The sequence below is a fragment of the Acartia tonsa genome, chromosome 6, assembly GCF_053477335.1.
Source record: "Acartia tonsa isolate MP-2025a chromosome 6, ASM5347733v1, whole genome shotgun sequence".
In the NCBI taxonomy this organism is placed as follows: Eukaryota; Metazoa; Arthropoda; class Copepoda; order Calanoida; family Acartiidae; genus Acartia; species Acartia tonsa.
In genome coordinates, this window is record NC_137265.1 from 36,379,057 (window position 1) to 36,396,922 (window position 17,866).

Genomic DNA, 17,866 nt, shown 5'->3' on the forward strand with positions numbered 1-17,866 from the left:
TTACTACACAAGAAGGCCAATTGTCCATTTGGATTTCTAGCTAACGAAGATTTTAGATTTTATTTAATTAACTTGTAACACTAAACAACGATTTTTTTTTCTAATAAAAATTCCCTTAGTAAAGATTTATCGATATGCAACTATTTATAGCTAATTTATAATATATATATATGGATGAAATAAAAAAACTGCTCTTTTATGCTAATAAAATTTCAAACCAATAAAATGTTTATTTGTCTTACCTAGGTATTAGAAATTAAATTAGTTGAATATTTCATTGTATCTGACCCCCCCAAAAAAAAAAAAAAAATTTGGTTGAATTTCAAGTGTCTACTTTTTAGTAAAGCTTTGTACATGGATATTAGCTGTAGTTTAATGAATAATAAAAAAATTACCTTTTTAAAATGACTTTATTCCCCTCCCATTTAAAAAAAAATCTTTATCATGACAAAAAGTCAATTTGTTTTCCAAGCTTCTAGTGTTATTAAAAGTAAGTGTCATTATTGACAATTTTTATAAATAACTTTTTAATGCATTATTAATAACACATTAAGTGTCAATATATATAAAGCATTATAATCTATTTTTACATCTAACATTGAAGAAAATAAGATAGGAATCTAATAGTAATGGCAGGGAGGACGGTACCCAATGCTTGTTCTCTCATTCCTTACCTTTAATACTTTGGGTACTTTAATAAATAATTGTTTAATTTGTTTGTTTAATCTGGCATTGACAAAATTCCAACCAATAATTTCAATCCACAGAAACGTATTTTGTTGATCATCATTGAGAACCATAATTTTTTCCCCGTTGTCTTATCCCTTAGGATCCCTGAATAATAGTAGCTAGGACAATTATGTTCATAAGTAGCGCCGCTATTTAAGGTTAATAATATCATGTATGTACAGCAAAGTGCTATAAAGTAAGAACTATGAGAAGCTACCCTGTAAAGGAGAACCCGATCGGTTCATTTATTAACGAGATCCTTCGGTACAGACAAACTGACAAACAAACATCCTGTTACTTTATTATAGTAAAATAGAGAAACAGAAAATTTGTTTTTTAGCAGTTAAATGGGTATCAGTAAATTTCTCTTACGCGTTTCAATTTTGATTATTTCAAAGTGCTTAATAAAATATAAAAGCTAATTTGACGTAGATAAATAATGATAGTCGTGACGAACTACCCACTATCTATAGAGCATAGCTACGCTCTAAATAATAATAGAATTGTGAGAGGTTTATGGGAAAATTTTATTTCTTGTACTCGATGATAATTATTTGCTAACTGCACTATACCCTCACGAAAAGGGAAAATTATTGACAAAAATTTAGAATTAAATCTCTTTGATTTACCACCAAAATCTAGTTTAAAAATCCAGGGATCTAAAGGTATCAGGTAAAGACAATGGACGATAAGTTCATGTACAATTACATCACCAGTGATGATACACTAAATTACCTCTTCAGTAAATTACAATAAGTTGTTGTTTGACACGCAACTTTATGAACCAACTTATTAAAATTCAACAATAGTCCCCAAATTTGTTAAGCCAACGAATAAGAAAACGTTATTATCAAACTTTGGGGACTAGCATGGTATTTTTGTAATGTACAGAAAAACATAATTTTTTGCTTAAATACTGATAGATTTTAATCACGGAAAAGACTTTGGTGCATTTCCCCCCGCCCCCCCCCCCCCCCATTAAAATATTTTTGATAAAAATGTTCAAAATCTGTGTAAACGTGTAACCCTCGTTAATAGCCCCTAGCTATATCTATAACCCAGGGAGGGAGAGAACAATTAAGGCTTAAAGTAATCAACACCCATTTTTTCAACCAATAATTATACTTTCCAAAGCCAGATTTCATATGTAAGTTATGGGGGGAAGGTTTATTTATCGTCTATTGTCAAATCCATCGCTTATTTCATTGTATCCAAAAGGAAATCTTTATAAGTTTGGAATCGTTTTAATGTCAACAAAAGAACACACTAAAAATGTCATTTTTAGAATAGCGTTACTTTTTCACTTGTAAAAGTGTGTTATCTATTGTGGAAATCTCTTCAGAGAAAATATCCCTTCTTATAAATAGAAAGGGGGGAGGCGGATGTGCCACTTTTTGAAACCAAAACTTAAAGTCAAAGGAACTCAACTAAAAAAACTCCGCCTCCCCCCTTTGAAGAAAAAAATAGAATAAATAGATGACAAAGATATTTTATTGAAATAAATTTTGTATTTTTTCTCTCTACTTGTTTGTTAAAATATCCAGAGAATATCAATTATGTTGTCTAAATATATGAAAATAGATAAAAATGAAAGTGATAGGTGTATAATAAACAAGCACAATTAGGTCCATATAAGTAGCGAAGCAATACAGGGATCTAAAGGGATAAAACAATGGCCGATAAATTGATTAGATACACAAAATTACCCCTTTAGATTAAAATAATGGTTAAAACTTATTGATCCAACCAATCATATTTCACTAAGAGTCCCCATAGTTGTTAAACCATAAAATAAGAAAACGTTGGGGACTAGTGTAATAAACCGCCCAAAGTACTCCACCTCCCTGGCAGTAATAAAAATAATTAAGATCCTAAACTGGTAGCTAATATTATAAAGCTAATTATAAGAATATTTGTACCTAAATCAATATATTTGTAAAATAAAAATAAAGTTTGGTTGGATAAAATTTCAAGCAAGTTTCAACTTTTGGATTGCTAATATCGGCCAGTAAACAAAGAAGACACAGCTAGAAGGACGGTGGGACAAACGAACATATCCTATTTATAGAGTAGCTGCGCTACTAATCATATGATGTTGAAAATAAGGTATTGTTAGATTGGTATAGGAAGCAGGGATTTTAAGGGATAAGACAATGGAGGAGATATTAAAGTATACCCTCAATAATCGTAAAAATTACCCCCTCTGGAGAATAAAATTTTTTATGCAAAAGTTTGGACAAGAATCTACCTAAAAGCAAACAAATGAGAGAACTTGTTTATAAAACTTCCAGTCCAATGTCTCTCCCTCCCTGTATCAACAGTATTAGAGACGGGAAGGCATAATGAAAACATTTTTCTTTTCACCTTTCTAAACCATTAGAACCTAAGTTTAGCAATTACAGGTTGTCCACAAAAATTAAATAAAAAATTTGGGAGAAATATTTTATGTAAAGAAAACTATTTTCGCCAGCCAAAGAGAATCATTATTGAGATTTAGTTTACTGTAAAGGGTTTTAATCAAGAAAATAATATCAAATTAAAGTAAATAAGTATTATCTAAGACTATTGGAAAACAGGGAGTAAGGGAGGGGACAATGGATCGAATATTCAATTTTTAGGAGTCTCAGACTTTGGGGACTGGCTTAAAGGGAATGTGCAAGAATTTAGCAGTTTCTGACTGAGTTTGGGGACTTGCGCAGAGAATGCCGCTAACTCGTTTGTGAATTTTTGCAGACGGGGAGAAGGGATAAGGAAAGTGGGGTCAAGGGAAATAAACACTCGTTGTGTAAGTTTGGAATGTAGCAGACGGGGAGAAGGGAGGTGGGGGCAAGGGGCAAGGGACAAGGGATATAAACAGAATAAAAAGGGGCAGTCATATTCTTGCTAGCAGCTGGCCGGGTCCAATAATCTTTTAATAAAAAAATCACACCAAAAACCTAAATATATTTCATCAAAAACAAGTTGTGATTTCACTTTACATGACGCTATGGAAATCTATTATTCAATTAACAATCCCTTTATAATTTCTTACAAATTTATTAAATTAAACTGGATTTCATGCCCTTTCTTTGATAACTCTTATATTGAATTAATTGCCCATTGTCCCCTCCCTTACTCCCTGATTGGAAAAGTTACAAAAAAATGGGCTATGTATTCTAAAAGAAAGGAAAATCTAACATAAAATCAACTTGAGACTTTAATCTAAAAATGAAATAGCATAAAACCATCCCAGAGCCTATGTAAAGCTTACCCAATGGAAATCTCAATCGTTTTTATATTTATATAAATCTTGAACTATAACCAAATTAAACCTTACTTCTTATATTATATGATTCTTTAAAAGAAATTGTGTTAAAATAAAAAATATACCAATATTTGAAAACTATTTTGTGTGTCACCCAGTTGAATTGAGTATACATCCTTTGACAGTTAAAAATCCCCTACCTCCTATTCTCACCCTAGCTAGCTGTGGGAAAAATTATTTTATCAGAGAGCAAGGGGACTGCCATATATCCAGCTAAAATTTTTTTTATAAAAAAAATTAAGAAAAATGTTTCCTAGAATATGTTTTTTATTTGGTAGATGTATTGGCATTACAATATTTCTAAATTCTGAAAAATGATTATTTTGAGAAAATTTTGATATTTAATTCAAAATAGGTACCTTTTCTTTATATGTAATGTACCTTTATCCAGAGAGGGAATTGACACTGGGCTAAAAATGGTACTAGTTCACAAAGGTTTATAAACAGATCCGTTGTTCGTTGGCGTGATTTTTTTTTATTTTATTAAAACCGGATTAGTAGTTTCAATCTAGCATTGTTAATACTTATTAAAAAATGGTTTTAATCTATAGAATTGATAACTTTTCTATCATACTTATGATGTACAGCAATTACAATTTTTTTATGTTCAATACATCTATCCTTGATTCGTGGCAGGTACTAAAAGGAAACCACTTTTACATCATTTCATGTCTTTATGGCCAAGTAAAAATACCTAGCCTAGCAAAATTTCAAGTTTTTTTTAGCATTTCAGGAAATTCTTTACTAACCAAGGATAACGTTGTCTAAAGTAGCGCAGTAACATTAACTTATAACAACCTAGCGGATTTGCCCATAGCATCTAGGGGATTTGTATTAAAATAATCAGAGAGTTGTTAAAAATAGCTTAAAACCATCACAAGAATTAAATCTGAACATGAAATAGCCCTAAAACCATCTCAGAACCTATGTGAATCTTGCCTAAAATAAAGAAACTAATCCGATAAGTTGTTATTGAGATCTTAAGCTTAGACAACAAAACCCTTACTACTTTATGTAAAAAAATATGAGAAACATAGAAAAGTAACTTCAATCAACAAATAGGAAAGGTACTGTCATATTTCACAGGGATCTAAAGGGATAAAACAATGGCTGATAAATTGTTGTACATCCCCAATTATGATACACAAAATTACCCCTTATCTAGATTACAATTAGTGGTTGAAACATTTGGACACTGAACTTAATGAACCAACCAATCGGAATCTAAGTCCCAAAAGTTTTTTCGCCAACAAATATGAAAACTTTATTATAAAACTTTGGGGACTAGTGTAAAGAACAGCCCATTGTCCCCTTCCTCCAAGAATTTGACGTAATTGTTGGTCGCGACGGATGTAAGGACGGACATATCCTAATTATAGTGTTGCTGTGCTTTCCAATGGTCCCAATAACAGGAAGTTTGGTAAACTTTACGTTTTACATGTTGCTTTTAATTTAAATGCTTTTATTTTTCTAAATTGATTAAATGCCAGGGTTTGTCAGCTGCCAAAAAGCAGTTGATTAACTGTCTTAATCTAACAGAGGTTGGATGCCATATTTATACAATAGGCTTATATAGGCTTCCAGCTTTTTTGAAAGTTATAAAAAATCGCTTTGATGTCGGCCTGTTGACGGCTGGGCGGCGGCTTGTTGACGGCGGCGACGTGGTGGCTTAATTACGGCTTGTTGTCGGCTGGCGTGGCCTGTTAAATACCATTGAACTTAAGATTGTCACATGACCTATGCAATGCAAGTTACACAATGACTTCAAAATTGATAAAAAGCAAGGACGATAACGTCTAATATTTTGTCAAAATCATTAATTCTACGATATTTTACTTTGCTTTGAATTAGTTGTTTGTCTGTTATTTGAGGAGAAATTATTTTCTTCTCTTTTAAAATAATCAATATTGGATTTGGAACAAGACAAGACGAGGCAAAATTGTTTTTCTTCGTACATAAAATATCTTTAATTTTCACCCCTTTCTATGGCATAGTGAAACATTTTAATGACTTCTTTAAGTCGGTTAATGTTTTTTTCTCACAATTCCACGACCAGTTTCAGATGCTATAGAACTAGTTGCTTGTCAGAGCTGTGGATCCTGGTTAATATGCTACCAGCTTCAGATGCTATAGAACTAGTTGCTTGTCAGAGCTGTGGATCCTGGTTAATATGCTACCAGTTTCAGATGCTATAGGACTAGTTGCTTGTCAGAGCTGTGGATCCTGGTTAATATGCTACCAGTTTCAGATGCTATAGAACTAGTTGCTTGTCAGAGCTGTGGATCCTGGTTAATATGCTACCAGTTTCAGATGCTATAGAACTAGTAGCTTGTCAGAGCTGTGGATTCTAATTCTGACGTAAAACGTTGAATCAGTTTTTTCATTGAAATTATTGGAAGATTGTCGAATTAATAAATTATACTGGTACCCAAAATTCTCTAAACAGTAGGGGTAATTTAGTAAATTATCATTGTCTTATCCCATTAGATCCCTGATGTAACTTCTTTATTGGATCCGCACCACTGTTATAAAGCAGTCATTTTCATAAGAATTTAATCTTTAGATAATCATGTCAAACTTGTGTAGAGTTAAAACTCTCATTTCATTTTCGTTAGTAATTTTTTTATTAGAAAATATTTACCTACTAAAAACATTAGAAATCCATGTACAAAAGGGTTAATTGCAATTTCTAGTAATTTATTTTGGTAGTATTAAACTTAAAAAGTAATATACATATTTTGTCCCCTTTGGGAAATATTTCAAGTTAACATAAACTGCAAAAAATTGTGAAGTTTACAACGTAATTTTTCAGTTAATTGTCTTAATTTTAAGTTGCTTGATTATGTAATACATGACAAGAATTATTATGCTTTATTAGTAGCGTGGCTACTCTAGAATAGGGCAATTCTGTACCTACATTCAAGAACTAATTAACTTAATTCTTCATGGACGAATTTTAACAATTTGTTAACAATACTTACTTCAAATTAAATAGTTAAATGTAATATTTAGTGCTTTATTGACAACTAGCGGCTACGCCCCTAGAGGCCTCTAGGGGCACTTGAGGAGGAGAGAGTCGAATTTGATAATTCAATTTCTTATTTTAGATTTTAAAAGAAAAAGTTAAAAAAAAATTACGTTTGATGTTTATATTTTTCGTTGAACTCTCTTTCTAAAATTGATAAATTTAAAAAAAAATTTAATTTCTCTAGGGAGGGTGGTGGTACCCTCCCCCAAAATAGTTATAAACCTTCCCGGGACATATGAGAATCTACCCTGTTAAGGAGAACCCAATCGGTTCAGCGGTTAGCGAGATCCTTCGGTACACACAGACAGACACACAGACAGACAGACAGACAGACACACAGACAGACAAACATCCTGTTACTTTAGTATAAGGATATCTGCTATAATTGCTATATAATCTTTGTATAACACAGTGATCTTAAGGGATAAGACAATGCACTTTAAATTGATATACACTCCTCTTTATGATAAACAAAATTACCCCTTCTGCATGTAGATTACAATTAGTGATGAAAAATTGGACACTGATAATTTGAAAGCAACCAATAAAAATTTTCTAATTAAATATTCACCTTAAGTTTTAAGTCAATAAATGAGAAAACCAGTTTCTAAAACTTGAGTACTAATATGATTTACAGTCCAATGTCCCCTCCCTCCCTGATATAACTCTATCTACTTTGTTATTGCTGCGCTACTTACGGATATAATAGCCTTTGTTATATCCCCTTGTAAAAACAGTCTTTATTATTCCAAGGATATTAAATAATGTGTGTGAGTGTGTGTGTGTATGTGTAAGTGTGCAAATGTGTTGCACATGTTAAAGCTACTAGAAGGGTTATATTTCAGACATTCACATACAAGGATTGGACAATGGACGATATATCAAGTTCTATTTGGTAGTAAAAAAGGGATCTTACTACGATATGACAATGAACGATAAATTGATTTACCCCTCCAATTGCTATAAATAAAAATACCTCTTTTGTACTTTGAAATTAGTAGTAAAAAGGTTTTAACAACGCTATAAATATTTTAAGAAGTTAAGTTAAGTTATTAAGCCAACTAATAAGATATCGATATTATAACGTTGGAGACCAGTATAATTTACAGTCCAAAACCCCCTCCCCCCACCCCTTGCTGAAAAAAAACATTTAATTAAAATTTTTCTATTAAGATTCTAGTTTCTAAGCCGTTTTGTTAAGTAGGTATAATGCAAACTAATTTTGACACAATCACATTTTTGTCTAGCATTCATTTTTCACTATTAGGCGGATTAATATATAAAGGACGCTTCTCTATTAGATTTTATTTATTTATTTTGTTATGTAAAAAATAGCCAAACAAATTCCTTGGACCTATATAAAGCTTCTGTCGTGTCAGCTAGATCTTAATAGGCAGACTTTATATAATGTCTAGCGGATGCGGATTGTAAATAACACTAGTTTCCAAAATTTTATAAGAATCCTATCTCATTCTTAAGTAAAAAACTTTAAGTACTTTAAGTACAATTTTCAACTTTTCAAGTCTTGATATTTTAAAAACTATATGGTAAACAGTTTAAATTCTTTCATTCAGGTATATTTTTAATAAATGCATAAAGAATAGAATTTAAAAAGAAATTGATTAAATAATTTAAGTTCAAATACATTACGTGCAACTATCCCTTTAAACAGGTCCAAGTATAAGTAAGATTGTCCCTTCATTAATCCAGCCACTTTTTAAAGCTGGTAGTAATTTTTTCGAGCCCTCCGGTCCTCAGATTAAATAATTTCTTTGTGTCTAGAGCAATACATACAACATAAAAAGACAGTTTTGTACATAAGTAGCAAAGCAACAACCAGATAATAATATTTTAGATCAAACATAACAGTAAACTATAATACATCTTTTGACATATTTAGTGAATGTATAGTATAGAACTTTACCTTTTAAGCAAACCAAGGATCTGGTTGACAATGGACAATAAGTTATCCCTTCTATTGCTTACTATTGATTAGAATTAAAATTATTGGTCAAAAAGTTTGGACACCATTAGTGTGGAACAAAACTTTTCAAAATTTGTTAAAAGTTATAAGGTCAACGAATAAGACAATTTAGGTACCAGTGCAGTGTAATTTACAGTACAATGTCCCCTCCCTCCCAGATCTTAACTTATATTCGAGCAGAAGGGTGAACTGCAAAAGAGTTATAGAGTGGCTGTGCAGCTAACAAAATGAAAGAACTGAAGCATGAAAAATTATGAAATAAAACTGGTTATCAACATTCATAAAAAGAGCTGCAGTCTTTTATTATGTGACACAGATAATTATTCTTGAATACATTTTTTTGGAAAGGGATATTTCTATAAAAAGGACTTATTTTTTTAAGTATGAATAAATATTTTAGTGTCTAAAAAGTTAGTCCCAAATCCATCAATTTCTAAAATTACTAGGTATTAATCTGAAAGTTTATATTAATCGTTGAATTGTTTCAATATCATTAGGAATAAAGAAAAAAATATCGGTTCAACATATTTTTTTATGCGTTTACGTTTTTATATCGAGTTCAATGTCATTATCCAAATGTCTCACTTATGTACTTGATTACAGTTTTTCATATCTATATTATATTTCCAGGGAGGGAGTGGATAATGGTGAAAACCCTATCCTATTTTTAGCTACTAAAAGTACAGTTTCAATTACAAATTAAAGGAATACTAATTTATCTTCTATTATCCTATCCCTGTATCCTTGACTCTATATTCTCATGAATGATAACGAATTAAATATCACAATATCCCAGAAGTTTTAAATGGACATTTCCAAATCCCCATTACCACCTATTTGACAAGAGACGACAATAGTCGGTTGATTTTCTCATTGTCTTAGTTTTCATTTGAAATATTTCCCCAAAACACCAGAATATTCATTCTAATTTTAAGTCTTATTTAATCACATGAGCTATTTTGAAATACTTTATTGTAATGACCCCCCCCCCCCGCGCTTTAAAAAATGTGGAATTTAGAAATGCTCTTACAATAAATGAAGCTTGAGTAATATTTCTTATTGAAAAATATAAAATTAAATAAAAGGGTGTTTGTTATTTTCAATTTATTGTGATTTATGTTTGTGGCTCCACTATTTGCAAAAACTGTCTTGCTTTATCTTAACTTAAATAATTTAAACTCAAGATAAAAGAAGAATTATGAAAATAAAATGTAATCTTGTCAACTGCTTGACAAATCAAGGCAGGGATATTTAATCTGAAGAAATATATTATTTTTCTACATGTTAGAGTTCAATATTGTACTTTATGTACCCTTTGATTAATTAACCCTTGACTGAAAGTCCTAAAATACGCGTTTTTCATAATGATGAGTTACGCCTGTTTATTGTCCAAGGCATTCTCAATTCTTTTATCTACTTTTTAATTCAAGTATCATCTGACACAGAATCAGAACAATCATTCAGACATTTTTCAATATTAAATCATGGAAAAGTTAGAGGTGATACAGTTTCCTTCAGATTTCATATTTCCGTTGCCTATATGACGCATCCAGATTTATCTTTGCTTGCATTGATGCACCAACAATGATCTAGGGATCTAAAGGGATAAGACAATGGACGATAAATTGATGTACATCCCCAATGGTGATACACAATATTACCCTTCTGTAGATTACAATAAGTGGTTGAAACTTTTGGAAACTCTACTAAATGAACTAACCAATCAAATTTCACCTAAAATCCCAAAAGATGAAAAAGAAAACTTTATTATAAAACTTTGGGGACTAGTGTAATAAACAGCCCAATATCCCCTCCCTCCCTGACCAACAATGATCTGTAAACAAGACAAATCCTTTATTTATTTAATTTAAATTCAATTTTGTAACATGAAGAACTAAATCTTTCATTTCAAAACAAAGGAGCTTTGCACAGGGCCCGGCAACTGGACTCTCGTTCTGTCGCACTTTAATAGGACAAGTTAAAATCGCTCTCTAACCTCAAGGGATAAGACAACTGACGCTAAATTGATTTACACCCCCCAAATTTACAAAAATAAATGAATTACTAATGCTATCGATTGAAGTCTCCAATGTATCATCGTAATTTACGGTCAAATCTTCATTGACTGTCCATTTTCAGCCATTTTTCATTAATTTGCGGCCTATCTAAAAATGGACAGATGCCGAGCCTGTGCAGATTTTTGAATATTTCATTATTCTATTTGCATTTTAGCAGATGGCAGGGAATAGGTATAGGTTAATGAAAAACAAATGCAAGGATACTAAAAATATCTCAACATTTTTTCCCAGAGTTTAAGAGGTCTTTGCTTCATGATTTTTTTCGCTCTAATATTTTAATTTTGCAAAGACATAAGATTAGGGATAAGTATATTTTATCTTCTATTGTCTTATCCCAGCATCCCATGGATGGTTTGCACTGTGCTGCCTTGACTTTGCCCGTTTGTTCATCAAAATTTTTGTCCAGTTTCCAATTTTAACCAACCTATGGACCCCTTTTTAAACCCCTTTATCCTAAGATTTAAAAGAGTTCTAATAAAAAGAGTATTCTAATTTAGAATTTAAAATGTGTTACTAGCGGATGCTCCCTTAGCATCTAGTGGCTCCATATCCTATGGGGTAGAGAACAGAAAAAAGCCTTAAGCAATCACAAGAATTGAATATAAGAATGAAATAGTCTTAAACCAACATATGACCTATGTGAAGCTTCTCTAAAATCGAGATATAAAAGGGAAAACCAAATAACTTAACTTCAGGAAGGTGGGAGGGGTTTTAAACGTGCAAAACCAAGAAACAGGGAAACTGCTCCGCAAAGCATAGTGGTGCAGTTTTTCATTTTCCAACTTACAATGTTTCTCAAACATTTGCTTTGCATAAAAAATATGACGTGTTCTTTCAATTCTGCAAATTTTTTGCACAATGTCAGAACTGCAAAATGTAACTACTGCAAATAAACTGCAGAGATATTTAGTCCTCATTTATTGTTAAGCTATTGTGTTTTTTAGCCTCGAAATTATTATTTTCAATTTATTATTGGCAATTTGTAGACTACTAAAGGTATTGGAGAATGAATCAATTTATCATAAATTATCCTTTTCCTATTTCGCTGTTTAAGCATAAATATTATAAAAATTTTGATTAGCCTATCAATCTAAGTAATGTTTTTAAAAAGATTTACAATAATATTTTTACTTGTATAATATGTAGTTTTTTTTTATTTTTAAATATTATATAATGGTTTGTCTCTTTGTTTGATCATTAAAATCTCTGAAACGGATGGTATTAATCAGACAAAGAAAAGGGGATGTATTAATAGTGTTGCCCATACTTTCCTGCCAATCAAAAATAAGATCTCCTTTTGAATACCATAATAATATAATGTATTTTACTCAGTAATTTTTAGAAAACCATACATTTCGTCTCAATAATGATCATTAATGACTGTGGAAAACTTCTTTAGATGAAATGCCCCTCAGCACCCTCCCCCCCCCCTCCTTATTAATTTTTGTGTATTTTAATTAACCTCAAGTATGTTGATGAACGTGTTTATCTTGTAAATACTTTCAGGGATACAGGTATAGGACGATCGTTAAATATTTTTTAAAAAGTTACATTGCTTAAACCTTGGGGACTTTTAATGAATTTTGATTGGTTGGTTCATCTAGTTGATTGTCAAAACGTTTCAACCACTAAGGAGTAATTTTGTATATCATAATGTGGGATGTACATCAATATATAGGCCATTGTCTTGTCCCTTTAGATCCCTGGGAAGTAAGAGTTGTTGGTTTTTTATCGTCCATTGTCCTAAACCTATATCCCTGGTTTATCTTGTAAATGTTTAGCATTTTATTACCCTAATGGTTTGACATCATTAGTTTTACTCATGTCATGCGAGATCTATACATAATAGTCCCCCCCCCCCCCCCACTTTTCAGTGTAGCTATGTCACTTGGTCCATGGAGGGAGGAGATATTTAGCTGTTTATTATACTAGTCCCCAAAGTTTTATAATAACGCTTCGCAAATTTATTTGTTGGATTAACAAATTTGGAGACTTTTATTGAATTTTAATGGGTTGTTCATTAAGTTGAGTGTTCAAACGTTTCAACCACTAATTGTAATCTATAGAAGCGATACATTTGTGTATCACAATTGGGGGTGCACATCAATTTATCGGACATTCTTTTACTTCAGATTTCAAGTAATGACGAAAACAATAAATCGTGTCTTTATAATGATTATTTTTGCTGCTCAACTTAAATGAATGAATAACAAGTAAACTTGTGGTGGTGAGGTTTGAATTGTAAGATAAAGATTAGAAAGATTAACTTTTACAATGTATTATACACATTAAGAGATGTTAAAGCAATAAAATCATAAAACTAGGATCATACAGCCTATACAGGTATCTAAAGGGATATGACAAGACAATGGCCAATAAATTGAATATCTAATTTTTGATTGAATCCATTACAAAATAAGATAAATCTTTCCCATGACCTATAAGAATCTTCATTTTAATGAAGAGCCATATAGGTCCACTGGTTAGCGAGATCTTTCGGTACAGACAGACAGACAAAGAGATATCCTGTTACTTTATTATAAAGGATAGATTAAAATCTTCATAAAAATATAATAATAAAACGCATAGATCTAGAAATATATAAAGTTACATTTAACAATATGTCAATAATAAAATCTAATTGTCTTTTGTTAATGTTTTATTGGTTTTAAGTTACATGTGTTAAAATTATTATCAGAGCTTCACTTTAATTAACATTTTTATGTTTTAAAATGACGTTTCATATTAGGGATCTTAAGGGATAAGACTATAGAAGATTAATTGAAAAATGTACATTTCAATGATGGTAAACACAATAACCCCTATTGAAAATTAGAAGCCAACCTTCTAACAGCTTTAATGTTTACGGAAAGTAAGCTACTGACCGACGGACGGACAAAGTATATAATAGAGTATCTGTGAATCTTGTTTATAGCAAAAAATGTAATTTCTCGGACAACAGTTAAATGAAATTTATGAATAAAGATTCTACGCATTCTAAAAACCATCAGATTTTCATCTTAACTTTTGGTGGCCATTTAAAACTTTCATATTTTGTACATTTCTCCAATAATGACACACAAATTATCACTTCTGTAGTAAACAATTAGTGGTTGAAATGTTTTGACACTCAACTTAATAAACCAACCAATCAAAATTAATAACACCCTAAAGTTGTTAAGCCAAATAATAAGAAAACGTTATCATAAAACTTTGGGGACTGGTGTAATAAACAGCTTAATGTCCCCTCCCTCCCTGAAGCTTCATGCACTATAGATTTTTTTCTGGTAACAAAACCCTTTCCTTGCCAAATAGCCAAGGAACTGTTTTGGATATTGTGAACTTTTCTGGGAAGCTTTTGTATAGTCACAAAATTTGTTGTTCTGGTACTTCAGAACAAAAAACTTATCACATTCTTGGCCCACAAGTTTTAATAGTGTTCATTAATTTCCCCATATGTAAAATATACGTGGATATTCTGAGAGGGGAAAATTCCGTCAATTTATATTGCTAACATGACAATCACTTATTGGTCAGTTCGTTACCTCTGTGGGAGAGGAGAGGGGGATAAGGTAAAAAAGGTAGATTGGTTTTAAGCCAGCTACAAGTTTCACTTTATTAGAGTACATGATAAACTGATAATAGTTCAAAGTAATAATAATCTATTTTATTATCTTAAACTAGCTTATTTATTTGACACATAGGTAGCATCTTTTTAAAGCGAATATGAAACACTTATTCTATCGTTAGAATGAACGGAAATGAAATCACACCGTTTTAATATCAACTATTTGATCAAAACAAGTTTTTTTTTATTCTTTCATTTCATTTAGTTTAGCTCTCCACATCTCTCCCGTGGATGCAGGGATGGAGCAGTGGTATTTAAATTAATCTTTCATTAAATATTTTAAAGTGTAAACTACATACCTACTGACTTAAGGAAATGTTAATTTATCGTCTATTGTCCTATCCCTTTATCCCTGCATTTAGCTGTCTATCCCACGAATAAGGCATGGATATTCTCTGATAATTTTTGTTGCTGTTATAATGTTAACATAACACTATAGTAATAAATAATTTCAACTAAATCATTAGGCAAAATGTTATTTCAAAAATTTTAATTTTATGTTTATTTTCAGGTAATTTTGAAGATATTAAGAACCTAGAAATAAAAATTTGCTGGAAGGTAACCTACAATTTTTTTAAAAATTGGCTTAATTACTTTTCCTCTACATCTGATTATTGTTCATTTTTTTAAAGCGAAGCTTTTCTATAATTAGATCAGTCCGTCTGTCCGTACGTCTGAGACAGATAACGTTTTTCGTTAATTTTGACAAGTTAGAATTGTCCTATTGATTTCAAACTTTGCATGGTGATTCCTGTAGTAGTTAGGTATGATTTAGAAAAATTAGTTCATCTTAATTTTATTTATTACTAAATTCCTGATTTTCTCATATCATTTTGTTACATAATGGTAAATGTTACATATTTAAAAAAGCTTTTACTTAAGTTGTTTAACAACTTTTTTATACATCTGTCAAAAATAATGATTCTTAAAAAAAATATGAAAGCAATTTAAATTAAGTTCTTATTGAAAAAAAAGTATAATGATTCATTTTTTTTTATCTTAACAATTAAAGGAAGGTAAAGGACAGTAAAATAGCCTTAAACAATCCCGAGACTTAAATTAATAAGTAAAGTAGCCTAAAACCATACCAGTATTCATGTGAAGATTTCCTAAAAAGAAAAATTGTTCATTGGTTATTGATATCTAAATAAATTATCCTAATTGAATGTTGTTATTGCTGAGCTACTTATGGATGTTGTCATCCTTATTTTTTTTAGTATGACTCATATCATGGAGACAAAACTATGTTTAATTGTATGTATAATATAAATTCTTTTATATGCAAATAGCCCTAACGTTGCACTTCTTAATAGCGAAGCTACTCCATAACCAGGTCATGTCCTTACGTTCTAAAGGTATGTTCCATTAAAAGATAATTCATATTTCTTTGTTAACTGTTATTAAAATTTGAAAATTAAAACACACTTTAAAATGAATAATTCATTAGAAGGATTTCTAATTTTTCATGAAATTATCTTTTTCTTTACTACACAATACTTCATTACTTATTGATTATATCGTTAACTTATTATTGCTACTATTGCTTTGAAAATTACTATTCTTGTTTCGTACGTGTGCATGTCAGTGTGTGTGTGTGTACAGAGGAATGTAGGTTCGTGTAAGGGTGTGCTTGTGTGTGTGAGTTTGGGTGTCCATACGTGTGTGTGTCTGTGTTTGGGTGTGCATACATGTGTGTGTGTGTGTGTTTGTCAAAACTGATTTCCTGGTTTTTGTAATGTTTTATGTTTTGCCTGTTTTAAATTGCCATCATTAATTGAATAAAATTCAAATGATAAATATGTTTTTGTAGAAAAAATTTAAATTTTCAATAAAATGATGTATTAGCCTTAAAAATCTGCCCTTAAATGCATCAATAAGGTTAAATAACGATATAGGGGACAATGAAATGTTTTTTTTATTGTATCCAAAGTTTGATAAACACACTCTCTCATTCGCTGGCTTAAAATCGTAATTATTTGTTTAGACTATTAGTTTAGTATACATACATACTTTTTAATCATTATTTTTAATCTAAACAAGGGGTAATTATCAATCTATCGTCTTTTGGGATCACTGCTTATATTTGACACATGACAAATGAGGGAAGAATAATTTTGTATTTATAATCATATCCCTGTATCCCTGATATATACAGTGTACATACTTTTCAACCAATAATTTTTATCTACAGAATAAGTAATTTTGTTTATTATAATTAGGAATGCACATTAAATTTCCGCCAATTGTTTTATCCCCCCCAAAAAAACATCTGACAAGCGATGGTTTAGAGAAGATTTATTATTCATTGATTGTCCTCTCCCTGTATCCCTGATATGGTAATGACTCTGCAACTAAAGACTGAATAATAATAAGTATAAAGTTAACATTATGTCATAACAAATCAATTATCTTCAGAACCACCCACCCTCCCACCCCCTTCCAACATTTTTTTTAGGATCGAAAATAATATGAAGACTTTGATTATAACCCCTTCTCTGGATTAAAATTGTTGTTGAAAAATTTGAAGCCAACCAATCAAAATTATATTACTTACTACAACGATCCACAATGTCAAAGTAAAAGATTGAATGTATTAATTCATTGAAACTTGGAAGCAATTTTTGTCTTCTTGTAAATCAGTAAATAAACAAAAAAGATATGTTATTTTTCGTCTGACAAATGGCTAAACATACAAAATCTAGTGAAACAGTATCCTAAAAAAGTTCTTATATTCTTCTAGTCTCCTTTTTAATTATAAAAATATATTATTATTTTTCTTTAGAAATTTAGTACATGTATATATATGTGTTTAAAATAATGATTTTGCAAAATATTATTTTACTATGATAATGATATGTTAATTTTGGAAATATATCTATACATATGGGCTATGAAGTAATAAAGCGATGGTTTAAATAAAGAAATTATTATCTATCTAATATTTTTATTGTCTACTTTAAAAATGAGACGAATCAGAGCCGAAGAAATATTATTGTATCTTATGCTATTATAGACACTTATCCGCGGATAAGAAAATAATAAATTTAATAATCATTTCCTGTTATGTTGCCCCCAATGGTTTTCATCTAGAGGAAATTAACCGGATTTTAAAGCC

General features: G+C 30.7%; 2 protein-coding genes across 8 annotated transcripts in view; one reads left to right on the plus strand and one right to left on the minus strand.

Annotated features, from left to right (window-relative positions):
- LOC145322525 (activin receptor type-1B-like) overlaps nucleotides 1-17,866 on the minus strand; it is a 279,945-nt gene that overhangs the window by 97,639 nt on the left and 164,440 nt on the right. The gene's annotated exons all lie outside the window — the stretch shown is intronic.
- Nucleotides 1-17,866, plus strand: part of LOC145322524 (protein spire homolog 1-like) — a 199,256-nt gene that overhangs the window by 2,588 nt on the left and 178,802 nt on the right. The window lies entirely within an intron of this gene.